Source organism: Ambystoma mexicanum, chromosome 1p (genome assembly GCF_040938575.1).
Source record: "Ambystoma mexicanum isolate Mex_15411 chromosome 1p, UKY_AmexF1_1, whole genome shotgun sequence".
Lineage (NCBI taxonomy): Eukaryota > Metazoa > Chordata > Amphibia > Caudata > Ambystomatidae > Ambystoma > Ambystoma mexicanum.
The window spans coordinates 449,316,780-449,330,329 of NC_090921.1; the positions used below are offsets into that span (position 1 = coordinate 449,316,780).

General features: G+C 43.5%; 1 protein-coding gene across 2 annotated transcripts in view; it reads left to right on the plus strand.

Moving 5' to 3' along the window:
* Nucleotides 1–13,550, plus strand: part of LOC138572602 (kelch-like ECH-associated protein 1A) — a 550,201-nt gene that overhangs the window by 97,147 nt on the left and 439,504 nt on the right. The gene's annotated exons all lie outside the window — the stretch shown is intronic.

Sequence of the window (13,550 nt, forward strand, 5' to 3'; positions counted from 1 at the left end):
GTCTCCAGCGAGTGACGAAGGCAGCCTCTCAGCCGTGGGGAGGCTCGGAGCAGGATAGACCAGCTTTGATCTTCCTCGTTGGCTGAGGGGATGCCACACCCGCCGCCGTGGACAAGGAGGCTGGAATCCCGGGAAACGACCCTGCGAGAGCCAATCAGAATGCGTGTTGCATTCTGCTTGACTCTCACCGGGTACTAATAAACACTATGCCGAGACTGCACTCATTCAAGTCTCCAACGTTCTTTCTAATGCTCACCACTGTAAACTATCTTCTATACTCAATCTTTTGGACCTTTTCTGCTGCTTCCCACATGGTCAACCACTCCTTTCTACGCCACCGTCTCAAGGGTTTTTGCAAATCTGCTCTTGCCTGGATCCACCTACCTGGAAGGTCGATCCTTTAAAGTCTCATGGAACTTGCAAACTTCTGACCCACCACTCCTTGTCGGCATCCCCCAAGGATCAGTACTTGCACCTTTGCTCTTCACTCACTATACCTCTGCCCTAGGAATATGTATCTCATCCTTTTGCTTTCACTATCACCTTTTTGCTGATGAGTGAAATATGTTTTTTATTTCTTCCCTTCACCCCAGCCATCTTGGAACTGATAACAAACAGTCTCTCTACAATTCGCATGTTCGAAGTCATCTTTCACCGGGCTTCCAATGCAATCCCTTCCCTCTCATATTTCTTTCTTGCGGTCTACTTTGATAGCGACTTATGACTGCAACAATTTGTCACTACTTCTGCCTCTGCTGCTCATTTCAACTTTCGGAAAATGTGTCCTTTTCTTACTAACCACTCTACAAAAACTCTAATCGCCACTTTCGTGCTCAGCAAACTTAACTATTGCTCAAACTTTCTCCTGCACCTTCCCATCTACTCCTTCCTCCTTCCTCCCTCCCCTCTTGACAAAGTCCTCAACTTTGCTACCTAAATTCTTTATAACCTACTCAGATCCTTCAACAATTCTTCCTAGCAACAACATGCTGGTTGGCTCTCCATGCACAACTCACTTCATTTAAAATGTACCTTTGCCTAGTCTACAAAGCTGTCAGTGGTCATAATCCTCTGTACCTGTCTGATTGTATCTCAGTTTATTTACAATCTCATTCTGTCCGATCCTCCACTGCACTCACCATCCCATATCCTCCATGTGCCTCCTCTTGTTTCTGCTCTTTCTCCCTACTCTCCCTGCTCCACTGGAAACCATTGCTAATAACAATCAAAGTCAGCCCAACTGTGGATCTCTTCAAAGCTTGGCTTAAACTGCACTTTGATAAAGAAGGAGCTCGCCATGCCCTCTCCCCATTCTCGCTGCCCAGCAATACCACTGCCTCTAGTGATGCCTAATAATGTAATTTTGTGTATTAAAATTGTATTCTTTAGATTGAAGCACTTGCTCCCTTAGGGTAATGTTACCTTTGTAAGTCACCTGCTTCCATATCTATATGCGTATTAAAGGGTCTGCTGAAGCAACCCTTTAGTTATGGTTAAGTTGCTCTTCCCATAGGAAAATAAGTTTTTGGGTGGCTTATAACTTTGGTACAAATCCTCACAAAATATTGCAAAGCAAAGTGTAGGGGCAACTCTAAATTATTTTGCAATTTTGTCAAGACGAGACAAAGTTATATGGGGGCCTGGTCCTAAAAGCGTGCTTTTGCAAATTTGGTGTTAATTCAGCCCGTAGATTTTTTTTTTTTAAATGCTCAAAAATTCGGTCCAAGGAAACTTGTGATATCTTTGTCCGGTCTGCGAACTCACTTCCTGGTTCGGTGTTCTGGACCAATTACGGAACTGCGTTAAGTTCGTAGACATCATACATGGCCGCTGAATGTGAAGTACATCAAAACCTTTGAAACGGACGCCATGTTGGATTTGCAAACTGCATCTGTAGTCCTCGTACGTCGCAGTAAACTTAAAAAAAAATAAACACTTTTCAAACAAATGAAACAATCTCTAGAGAGGTAAGGGGTGATGAGGATAGCATGCAATGGGATACGTCCAGAAAAAGCTGCAAATTGAGTGTTTTTTCTTCTCCGAAGTTCGCAAACATCTTGGATGATCGGGGACACTGCTGTGATGTTTGCAAACTTGATAAATGTTCAAAGACATCCATGCATATGTGTGCATAACAAGGTTTGGTGAAGAGCAATTGTTAGATGGCTTATAACTTTGGCACCGTTCAACAAACGTGCAGGAAATTTTGCAGTAAAAATATAGACCCAACTTTGAATGTTGTTGTAAGTGCTGTTTCGTCAAGAAGGGGCAAAATTAGAGCGTGGGGGGCCCTAAAATGTTTGGATGTCTTCTAACTTTGGTGCAGTTTGACGAATACGCACAAATGTTTGCAAAAATATTAAAGACCCTACTTTGAATGTTTGTTCAATGGGATTTTGTCAAGAAAGAGGGGGAGGAGGCATCCTAAAGTGTTTGACTAGGAAAAGACATTCTGCTTGCAAGTACAGCCTGAATTGCTGGACTGATTTGCCACAAACCTGTGCGAGGTGCGTTGGTGAGGACCCAAAACAAAGGTTTTCGCAAATCTATCCTTTTTTTTATTTTTTGAAAAGTGTCAAAATGTAGGTACAAAGAATAGTGATGCAACTTTGATGCCTGTGGTCGTGGCCAGATTGTAACCCGTGGCCATCAGGGCCCTGCTATGTGGTTAAAGTGGGGACTGAATCTGTCCCGGAAAAGACGGGTACTAAAAATAGTGATGTAACTTTGGTGCCTGGGCAGTGGGCCTGGTCCCCGCAAGGACAAATGTCTACTCTGATTTGCTTATTGGGGCCTGCAGCATGGCCGACGCCCATGCCCCATGAATTGTGGACACTGGCCATGGCTGCAACCCATTAACACTGGCCATTGGTCCCATTATGGGGATGTAGTAGACAGTGGACAAGGGTGCAGGCTAGGTGCAGTGGAGCGCAAGGGTGATTTAGTGGGGCCGGGATCATGGCCGAGCCTCATTCCCTAGGCAATTCAACCATGACTTGCACCCCTAAACTGCCCTGCTGAAAATGACACATCAGTATGCACTGAAAAAAATATATTTGTTAAAGGAGTTTTATAGTCCTTTCATATATGTTAAAAGAGGAAATATTAATACCTTGTATACACTGCTGTAATGTCATGAAACATTTTCACTTCTAAAAAAACATTGAAATTCACTGAAAAAATGTGTTAAATAAAAGCCTATGAAATTCATTGAAAAAAACGCTGTTAAAGTTACGTTCTGGTTGCCAGGCAAAATCGAAAATCCAAAGAAATTTGTTAGTAATGGTAAGCTATGTATGCACTGCTAAAACTAACATCCAGGACATCGAAGATGACCATCACAAATGGCATTGATGACCTCACTGATGACATCACAAATGGCACCACTCCTCTGTAACAATTCACCACTCCTCTGTAACAATTCTGATAGAAAGTCCCTAAAAGGGGTTCTATTTGGAGTGCTCCTAGCAACATATAAAGGGTGATCTGGAGGCCTCTCATGAATGAATACAATAATACTAAATTCTGCTCAACCTTTAATGTTAACAGAGAGGATTCAGTCAAGTAAGTGCTGCAGATCACCCTGTGCAGGGCATGCCCCTTGAACACCCCATGGGCTTTCTCTCTGCCTGTTTCCCTGCCTTCTCACGCAGAGATCTGCGCCTGGCAAAATAATCAGCCTGGCAGGAGGCTCCAGCTAAGGGCAGTCACTTGGATCAAAAAGACCCTTGACGTTTGAGACTATCATGGTCTCCAATCACGGTTGTGGTTCTACACCTGTATGCAACCTTGGGGTCATTGAATCTGGTGCCCCCTCAGTAGGCGCCTCAGTGGCTACTAGGTCCTCTAGGGTAGGAGTAGGCCCCTTTGTGCACTCGGGATCTTCAGTAGTCTGCAACGGTGGCGCAGGTCTTTTACTATCTTTAGCTAGTAGCAATCAATGTCCCATGGCAATGAGGGTTGCTAACCGTACTGCTTCTTTAGCCCTAGATCTTGTGATCACTGAAATTATTTCAGCACCAAGCTTGTCATTGTCTAACAGTTCACTGGAATTGCATCCTTGACCGCGATTTAAAGCCGAGAGCTTTCAGTCCTCCAGCCTAAACTCTACAATAGTCAGTTGGCATCGATGATGCCATCAGAACCCCTGACTAACTTGGGAGGACCAGGAAAGATCTGGTCCTCGCGGTCTGACCGTTGCAGGACAGAGATGATACTCAGTATCATGCAGTGCTAGGGCTCGGGCTCTAGGGCCTCTCCTGGAGGCCCAGTACCTTTCTCATATGGTGATGTTAGGATGCATTCACCCAGGCTTAGTTGGAATTCATCATCTATGATACCCATGATAACCATTGCCTCCTATTCAATGAGGGTAGCACTAACTAAGGCCTGCTTTGGTCTACCATTGCAAGCTGGCTCTCCTCTACCAATGTGTCATGTCACCACATAGAAAGCTGTCTCTTGGGGCTGTAGAGGAGGGCGCCCCAGTACTAGGGGTGCCCTCATTCTTTCATTCTGTGGGCATTGCCGATCCATGCCAGGGATTTCCCTTCTCTTTTGGGGCCCTTTCTTGGAAGAGGTGTGAGAGCCTGTGCTCTTGTTCCCCTTGTGTTTACTTGCCTGAGCCTTTTTCTGAACTCGAGTGCCCACATACCTATCAGCAGCCTTTGCAAGCTCCTTTGTGTCTGATACTCTTGCCCACTGAATGCTGGTGTAACTCCATATCATTATTTGTAAGGCTATTTGCACATACATTCAAATTAAACATGCCCTCAAATATTTGAACAAAAGGACACTGTAACCCATAGATTCTGATACTTCATGTGCAAACTCCTTAAAAGTTTGGCCTCCTTTTATCTAGTGAGCTGAGATACTGCTCGGGGTATGGCAGGTACTTGCAGAACTTCCTACAGACGACAGCCTTAATTCTCTTACAAATGGCCCTTTCCTCAGGAACCAACTGAATAATATATGTTGCAGCCATCGGTCAATGGCTCATAAGAGCCACAACTCTTCCATGCAAAAGGCGAATTCCAGTCCCTCAAACAAATTAATGATGTCTTTCCAAATCTCATATGGAGGGAGTATGTCCTTGGGGATGTGGTGCCTAGGTTTGTGGAACAAATTCACTGGCAATAGATGAAACATTGTGACTAATGTTTCATGATTTAAACAGTACATTCTTCACAAAGTTCATGACACAAAATAGCAATGAAATCAGTAATAGTACAAAATATACATTGTGCCAACCAATTGACCAGAAACTGTGAATTGCTCAGTTAAAATACATATCCTATCATTTCATAACAGTTTTTTCAAGAGAATACACCCAGAAATAACATTCACATGTACATACATTCACATATGCGTACATTCAAAAACAGACTAAAAGTGCAAAGAGTGCAGAGCATAAGTGCAACAACTGCACAGGCAAGAACCATCTACCAACCCAACATTTACATATAAAGCTATAAGCCATACAGTTGGAACATGAAGGGTTCTTCTATGTGCCAGATTACTTAGCATCACCATGAATTTATTATTAGCGTGGTTTTTTGCGCAATCGTCGATACTTATGCTCCGCTCTGGGTAATAAATCGGTAGGGAGAAAAGGCAATAAAACCACAGTGTTAAAAAAGAATATGTTCTTGAGTTGCAAAAAGGGATTAATGTAACCAAAATAGAGAAATGGGGAAGTTATCGGGCAATAATACTGTTGCAAGGTCTCGGATATTCGACAACCACGAACCAGGCTTCTCAGTGCTGTTCGGTGGTTTAATTTGGTTCAAAGGTGTGGCAGTCGTGGTGGTGGTCCAGCACCAAGCAGCTGCTGAGGCAGGCAAAATGAAGAAGAATGAGGTTTGAAGCGAGCTTGAGTGAGGCGGGCCGTGGATTTCACCAGGTTCAGTTGAGCGGTTGAGGTTCAATGGTAGACAAGCTAATGACAGGATGTTCAGGAAACCTGTTTTGATGTAGGGGTTGAAGAATGCAGTTTGGAGGGAGCACCTGGGTCGGTTTGGTCGTCAATGTGATTGGCGATGGAAGAGATGGTTGGTTCAAATAGTGGTTCAAGTGATGCAAGCTAAGCGATACATCTTGGTTCGAGCCGCGGCAGCTACCTTCTTCAGCTGGGACAGTGTGATGGCAAACTGGTTTGAATGGGCAGAACTGCGGTTCGAAAGTCGGTGAGTGCAAAAGGCATCTCTGGAGGTCCTGTTGGTTTGAACTGGGTTGGACGCGCTCAAATAGTAGTATGACTGGCAGAGATGCAGGGCCTGTTCCAGTAGAAATTCACCTCCAATGTTCCCTGGTGATGTTTAGACAACATGACTTGACTCTGCCTTGGAATACCTGCCTTCACCTCATAACTGGAGGACTTTGGAAAGTGAGTGGTCAAAAGCAAGCCTGCTTTAAGGGTCCAATCCCTGTGCTTGAAGCAAGTACACTATGCCTTCTGACATCACACTGAAAGTGCTTTATGCTAGAGGAAGTGAAGGGGACAAGAAGGAAAGATAGAGGCAAATGGTGAACCTTCCTCTAGCTGTGCAGAGCTCCCTCTTTCTACAATAAGCCCACCCCTTACATTCTAAATATAATCAAATGCCCTTTTAGTATGCAGCACTCTGGTATGAGGCTACCCCTTTTGTGAATGGGTGTGACCTTTGAGTCCTGTTCCCAGGATAGTGTCCTGTGCAGTGACTGTCTCTCTGGGGCGGATGTTACATGCCCTCACAAAGGAACAAAGACTGGCAACCTCCAGGGCTACATGCTGGCTGCAGCAAAGACAGCCTGGGTGGAGGGAATAGACATATCCCTTCCATACATGAACTAGGCTCACAGGGCTGACACGTGTTATATCAATTTGGTGCGCCTTGGATAACTGTGAGAAATGCTAGGCATCCTACCTCAAATTCAGGTATGGCTTATATTTATAGTTTAACAAGCCATCAAGATATCATTCTCATAGTTATGTAGTTTTTCAAAAAGAGGGGCTTATACAGCCCCTTTTCTGAAGACTTGGCTGTCACAGTAACGCACTACCCACACACATTAGGGTTATCAACTCCCACCTAACGTTCCACAAAGCCATCAAAACCAGGCTATTTGTTTGAAATGTTAGTCCTAGCTCCTACGCTGTACTCTACTGAAACCAACCATGTGTGTCCAACTGTACTCTGTAACCTACCACCTTATGTTGTAACTAAGTAACCGCATGTCCTAATTTGTATTCTTGCCTATGTACACGTTCTTCTAAAAAGCGCCTCATTGCCTTCGGGCTGTAGTGCGCTCTACAAATGTAAAAAAATAAAAATAAATACATTAACAGTAGCTGTCAAGAGGACACCTGAGATCCTCTGATCCTGCTCTGTGCCACTGGAGAGCACAGGTGCTGCAGATCAGGGTACTGATTAAGCAAGCCAAAGGTCAGACTATGCTTTTGGCATGGAGCTTATGATGGAGAGATTGTGTCAGCAGATTTCCATTTCTAAAATGGAATTGCCTACATCACTTTATTAACTAATAACAAAACAAATAAGCCAGGGCGTCTACACACTTGCCAGATGGGAATTCCTCACAAAGGATGTGCATGCATCCAAGCGTGCAGGTCAGAGGTAACATTGCGTGACCTTCACTCACATCGATTCTCCCACCAGCTAGTGGACTAGCTCTGTGCCATGAACCTTTGCAGGACACAGTGTGCTGGTGAACGGGAAACCGTAGATGATTACCCGAGCTGTCAGAGCTCCAGGTGAGGGATGCGTAGCCCACCAAAGGTACGCGGAAGCTGGAGAGAGCAGGCGGGACACTGGAGGACTGCCACAGCAGCAGGCAACATAATGAAGACACGTAGAAAGCCGGTGAGATGGGCAGATGGGGCGCTCCCAATAAGATAGTTGTTGAAACCTAATAATTTTGTATACCGAACAAGTAAGGAAACCGATCAGAATTGACAAGGATGTACGTTTTCTTACATGGGACTTCAATTGGGGAAAGCTTGTGACCCACATTGCCAAAAGCCAAGAGGCTGTGAAAGAACCACACTAAAGCGACAAGGGAATAATCCCCCTTATAGGAGATACCAAGAGGCTGCCAAGAAATAGTTAAGAGACAATCTGAGAACAATTCTCCTATCTTGGGTTTCCAGTTTGGGGAAAACTGGAACTCACATTACCAAGAGTCAAGAGACTATAAGAAAAGACAATTATTGCTCAAGCCTCCTTCCAAGAGATACTGGTGTGGAGAATCTTGGAAACCGTATTGCCACCAAGTTTGATTGTAGCTGTAGGAGTTTTCTTCTGGCAGGAAAGTACACCAGGAAAGGTATAATAGTAGTCCTGGCAGGCGAGTATACCAGTATACCAGGAAATAAGATGATGATTTGAAGAAGTATATTTGTGGCAAAAAGGTATGGTGGAAAGAACTATTTTAAAGTTATAATTTGTTTGACAAGCTATGGCATCTCCTGGGGGCAACCAGACGTGGTCTCCCTCTCACTGTGCTTAGAGAGGCATCAGCTTCACCTCACTGATGATCCCCAACAAGGGTGAAACACGTGTATGGGGTTGCTGGTGGTACTCTCGTTCAGGTTGGAATTGCCATTGCATTTCGGTGCTGGACTGCCCCTGGGCAGGACAAAGACTGATATGCAAATGGATATTTCCCATCTGTGAAAGGCACAGTGAGTAGAAGCAGTGGCTGCGAACTCTCAAGTGGTTAATAACCACTGAACAGGTTATCAGGCCTTGTTCTGTCGAGAGAGGGGCGCCCGCTACCTTTGCAAACTAAATTTCAAGGAACCTGGGATTGGTAACCCTAGGTCTCCTGGGGGCAACCAGACGTGGTCTCCCTCTCACTGTGCTTAGAGAGGCATCAGCTAGCTTCACCTCACTGATGATCCCCAATAAGGGTGAAACACGTGTATGGGGTTGCTGGTGGTACTCTCGTTCAGGTTGGAATTGCCATTGCATTTCGGTGCTGGACTGCCCCTGGGCAGGACAAAGACTGATATGCAAATGGATATTTCCCATCTGTGAAAGGCACAGTGAGTAGAAGCAGTGGCTGCGAACTCTCAAGTGGTTAATAACCACTGAACAGGTTATCAGGCCTTGTTCTGTCGAGAGAGGGGCGCCCGCTACCTTTGCAAACTGCATCTCCAAAAGTAGTTGCTGTGATATCCTGACAAAAGTATTTCATTTGAATAATGTGTGATATGCTAATAATTGTTGGGCATTCTGAAGAGAAAAATTTCTTTGGTTGTGGGAGAGACGTCTGTCTTATCAATAAGAATACTGTGGAGAAACAACAGTTTCATTTGTGAAGAATCCTTTGTAGAAAATACCTTTGCTTTAAAAAGGGAAAAAGCATAGTGGATGGAGAATACATTTTGTGCTACATTGAACTTTGTTGAATTGGAACTTTGCTCAGAGTCTTCCTGAATTGATTTAGGGAAAGGGAGTCCCAACACTGGCCGCAAGAAGTATTCTCAAAACCTTTAAATTGGAAAGATAACCATAATTTGGTTGTATGTATTAATGCAAGGGTCAGAGACATTTTGTACACTAGGTCACTTTTCTTTAGTTTTAGTTTGCTATGCATGTGTCAGTCAATACTTAGATGGAGTGAAAATCCTATGGAGCCACGGAAGCTAGCGACACTCCTACCCTCAAGGGAAGGCCCACCATTCACTTATAGGCTGATACAAATGGGGAGCCCTTCCAAGGAGATGAGCGTGCTACTTGACACACCCCCTTCCTCAGAACAATCAAATAAGGGTACAGGAGCTGCAAAGGGGGACAAAAGGTAGATCTTAAAGGCAATAATAATAGGAAGTATGAGAGATCTTTACATCTAGTAGTAGACAAGGCATACATTAGTTTTCAAATATTGATTAGCAGAGTTTTCTAATTAAAAATGTCTCGATTAGCAAACCTACATATTTCATTAGCAATTGTCTGCTAATATTGTTAATGTCACAAGAAGTTATTTGTCTCCAAGAGTTCAAATGAGCAACAATATAGCTCTTTTGTGTATTGCTGAAGTGAGACATTAGTGAGTTGAGGGTCTACAAAATGTAAAAGTTAGCTGCATGAATGGACACAAATACATAGATCTGATAAAAAGGCTTGAAAACAGGTTTTCAGTGCAGCGCCCTGTGCAGCTGCTCCAGTCGGTGTTGCATAGGGCAGTGTCTGTATATCGTAGGATCCACATGCTTGACCCATCATTTGCTCTGCAAGGAGAAGTTCAGATGTTTCATAAATCATAAAGTTCACAATGTTAAAGGAAAGTCATAGCTTGAGACTACGTAGTATGGTGTAGCGGCAGGCAGGTTAATTGTCAACTTCAGGTAGATAAAACGGCCCTTGCCTGTCATTGATAGGATTTTCAATATAGTGTTAAATACCACTTTCGGGGGAGGGCAGGGCCGTAAATAACCTCCACCCCAAATCAAGGTATGCATTAGGATATTATTTCAGCCCTGTACACCCTTGAACGTGGAAATTATCACCTTTAGCACTCAGAGCCGCCATCTATGGGACTGATACTCTTTGTTATGGCCTTGGCACTTTTAAGAGTGGAAGAGATTATTTCTGTTGCACTCTTTGTCCATTAACCCCTTTGAACTTGCAGTGAACCAGGAAAAGAGTTCAGAGACGCCTGAGGGCAAGAGAGAAATGCAGGGTGAGCTGTGCTTTCTTTGAACAGGCTAATCCAAGTGTCAGTTTAATTAGCAAATCAACAGAATTGCATAGCAAATCGCTATGCTACTCTGCTAATTGTATTCCTTGGTAGAAGTAAATTTATGCAACCAGGAGACAGAGCATTATTATCTACAGGCTTGGTTCTCATCCTCCCTTGCCCCCCCCCCCTGGCACTTACATGAGACTCGCCGCTAAGTCGGGCCTAGCCTGGCGCTATGGTCTAGACATGATGGCTGGAGTAATTGACCCTGATAATAGGGGAATATTGAAGTATTGATGCAAAATAATGGGAAAAAGCCATACCAAATTAAAGCGGAAGAAAGAATAGCTCAAGGGATATTGGAGAAAGCTCCGTTTCCAAAACCTCAAGAAATTGAGAACATTGATAAAACTGAGAGAGGGACTCAGGGTTTTGGAGAAGCAGATATAGAACGTTCTCCAGACCCAGTATTAAAACATGTCCCTATTGTTGAAGAGGCTGAGGTTATTCCAGACTGAGCTTTTGCTCAAGGAAATTATCCTTTACTAGCAGAACACTTTCTTCAGGTATTGACAGAAGAGGAAGGCGGGGAGAAGAGTGAGCCATTTCTTTTTCTAAGGTCTGAATTTTTATATCGGGGAGATGTTGGACCAGAGGGTATGGCTAGGTCGCAGATTATGGTGCCTAAGAATATTGTTCTGGAGATAGCTCACTCTCACTTAACAGGAGGCCATCTGTGAACCGCAAAAACGGAGGCGCAAATTGTGAGCTGATTTTTATTGGCCTGGAATCTATACTGATACAAAGAATGTTATCAGTATTTGTGCGATATGTCAGAAAACCAGTACTCCAATAACTACTCCAGTTACCTTACAACCTTTTATCAATTATAGATATCCCCTTTTCTAGGATAGGTACAGATATAGTGGGTCCTCTAGTAACCTCAAAAGTAGGGAATCAGCATATACTGGTTATCCTAGATTATGCAACCCGTTACCTGGAGCCTTTTCCCTTAAGGAATAATTCCTCCCAACAGATCTTGAAACATCTGCTTACCTTATTTTCTGGAATTTGGTTTCCAAAGGAGATTTTGACAGATCAGGGATCCACGTTAAGGATATTCTCCAGATTAAAAATGTACATACCTCCATTTACAATTCTCAAACTGATGGTTTTGTAGAATGATTTGATCAAACTTTGAAACACATCATAGAAAAATGAGTAGAAGCAGGTGGGAAGAATTGGGCATTATGATACCATGGTCTCTTTGCCATTAGTAAACACCCCAGTCTTCCTGTTCAAACACTTGTATGGAAGAGAACCAAGTTATGTGCTGGATATGTTGTGGGAAACTTGGGAAGAGAGTGAGAGAGAGAAATAGAGGGAGAAAACGACCCTACCCTTATATCAAACTGCTCAGCAATTAAGGAAACATATGGCAGCAGTTTGAGCTATAGTGCAGAATAATATGGCCAAAATCCAAGAACATCAGAAAGAATACTTTGAAAAGAAAGCAGTGATCAGATCTTTTTCTGTGTACCTGAAGGTATTGGTGTTAATTCCCTCCTCCTAGAGCAAAATGCTCTCCAGGTGGCATGGCCCTTATGAGGTTATACAGAAAACAGGACATTCCAACTATCGAATCTCACAACCTGTTAAAACTCACATCTATCATATTAACTTTCTTAAAGAGTGGAAAGAAAACCCTATTCAAAACACTTAAGTGATATTAATCAGTTTTATTAACTGATGAGGATGACACCCAAAAAATGAATCAAGATTTAATGGAGCTCCTAAAACAATTCCCTGATGTATTTAGAACTGAAGTAGGGAGAGTCAAGGGAGTGTACCAATATATTCTTACCCCTCTGGGGTGTTTGTACTTCTGAAACCTTCTAGAATCCCTGAGTAGCAAGAGAATTGTTCAAGGAGGATTAGAAGCCATGTTAAACGCTCATATCATTGAGCCATCACACTCTGTAGTCATCTCCCATTGTATTGGTCACTAAACCCGACCAATCGTGGCCATTTTGTATTGACTTCAGAAAGGTTAATGAAGTATCACAATTTGATGGTTACCCCATGCCTAGCACAGACTATCTTATTGATAGGTTGGGGAATGTGGTGTACCTTTACATAATTGATTTAACCAAAGGATATTGGTAAGTCCTAGTGAATCCAGCTGATAAACTAAAGACAGCATTTTCCACTCCTATAGATCCATTTCAGTTCAAGATTTTACCCTTTGACATGGGGCCCCAGCCACGTTGCAAAGACTTGTTGATCGAGTCCTTAGTCCAATGCTTCTTTTTGCAGAGCTTATATTGATGATATGGCAAGAACATATGTTCCATATATATATATTGTGACTCAGGCTCTAAGGAAAGATGGACTCACTGCCAATCCAAAGAAATGCCATCTACTAGATATGCCGTAAAATATCTAGGCTTCTTCGTGGGTAATGTCTTGTTCAGTCCCAAACTCAAAATGTTAGAGCTGTTAAGGAAACCCAGGCTAAGACCAAGAAAGAACTGCAGGCTTTTCTGGGCTTAGTCGGTTATTATAGACGATTAATTCCTAACGTTGCAACCATCATGTCTCTTTCGAGGGGATTGGGTCCTCCGACGTATTCCATATATATGACAGTAATCCCCACAGCTGTGCTGCTTCTGAAAATCTTTCGGCGTCTTTGTCCTACGTCGACGACGTCGCTACGCTGTCCTCGAGGGCCTCCGTCGAGCCGACGTCACCGGATGTTATAAGTAGGATGCACGACGCCCGTAGCCTCAGTTCTGTTTTTTTCCACGAACATGTCCGCTTCGGAGGTCTTAGCGCGCCTCGGTTCTTCTGAGTTCTGTTCTTTCGGT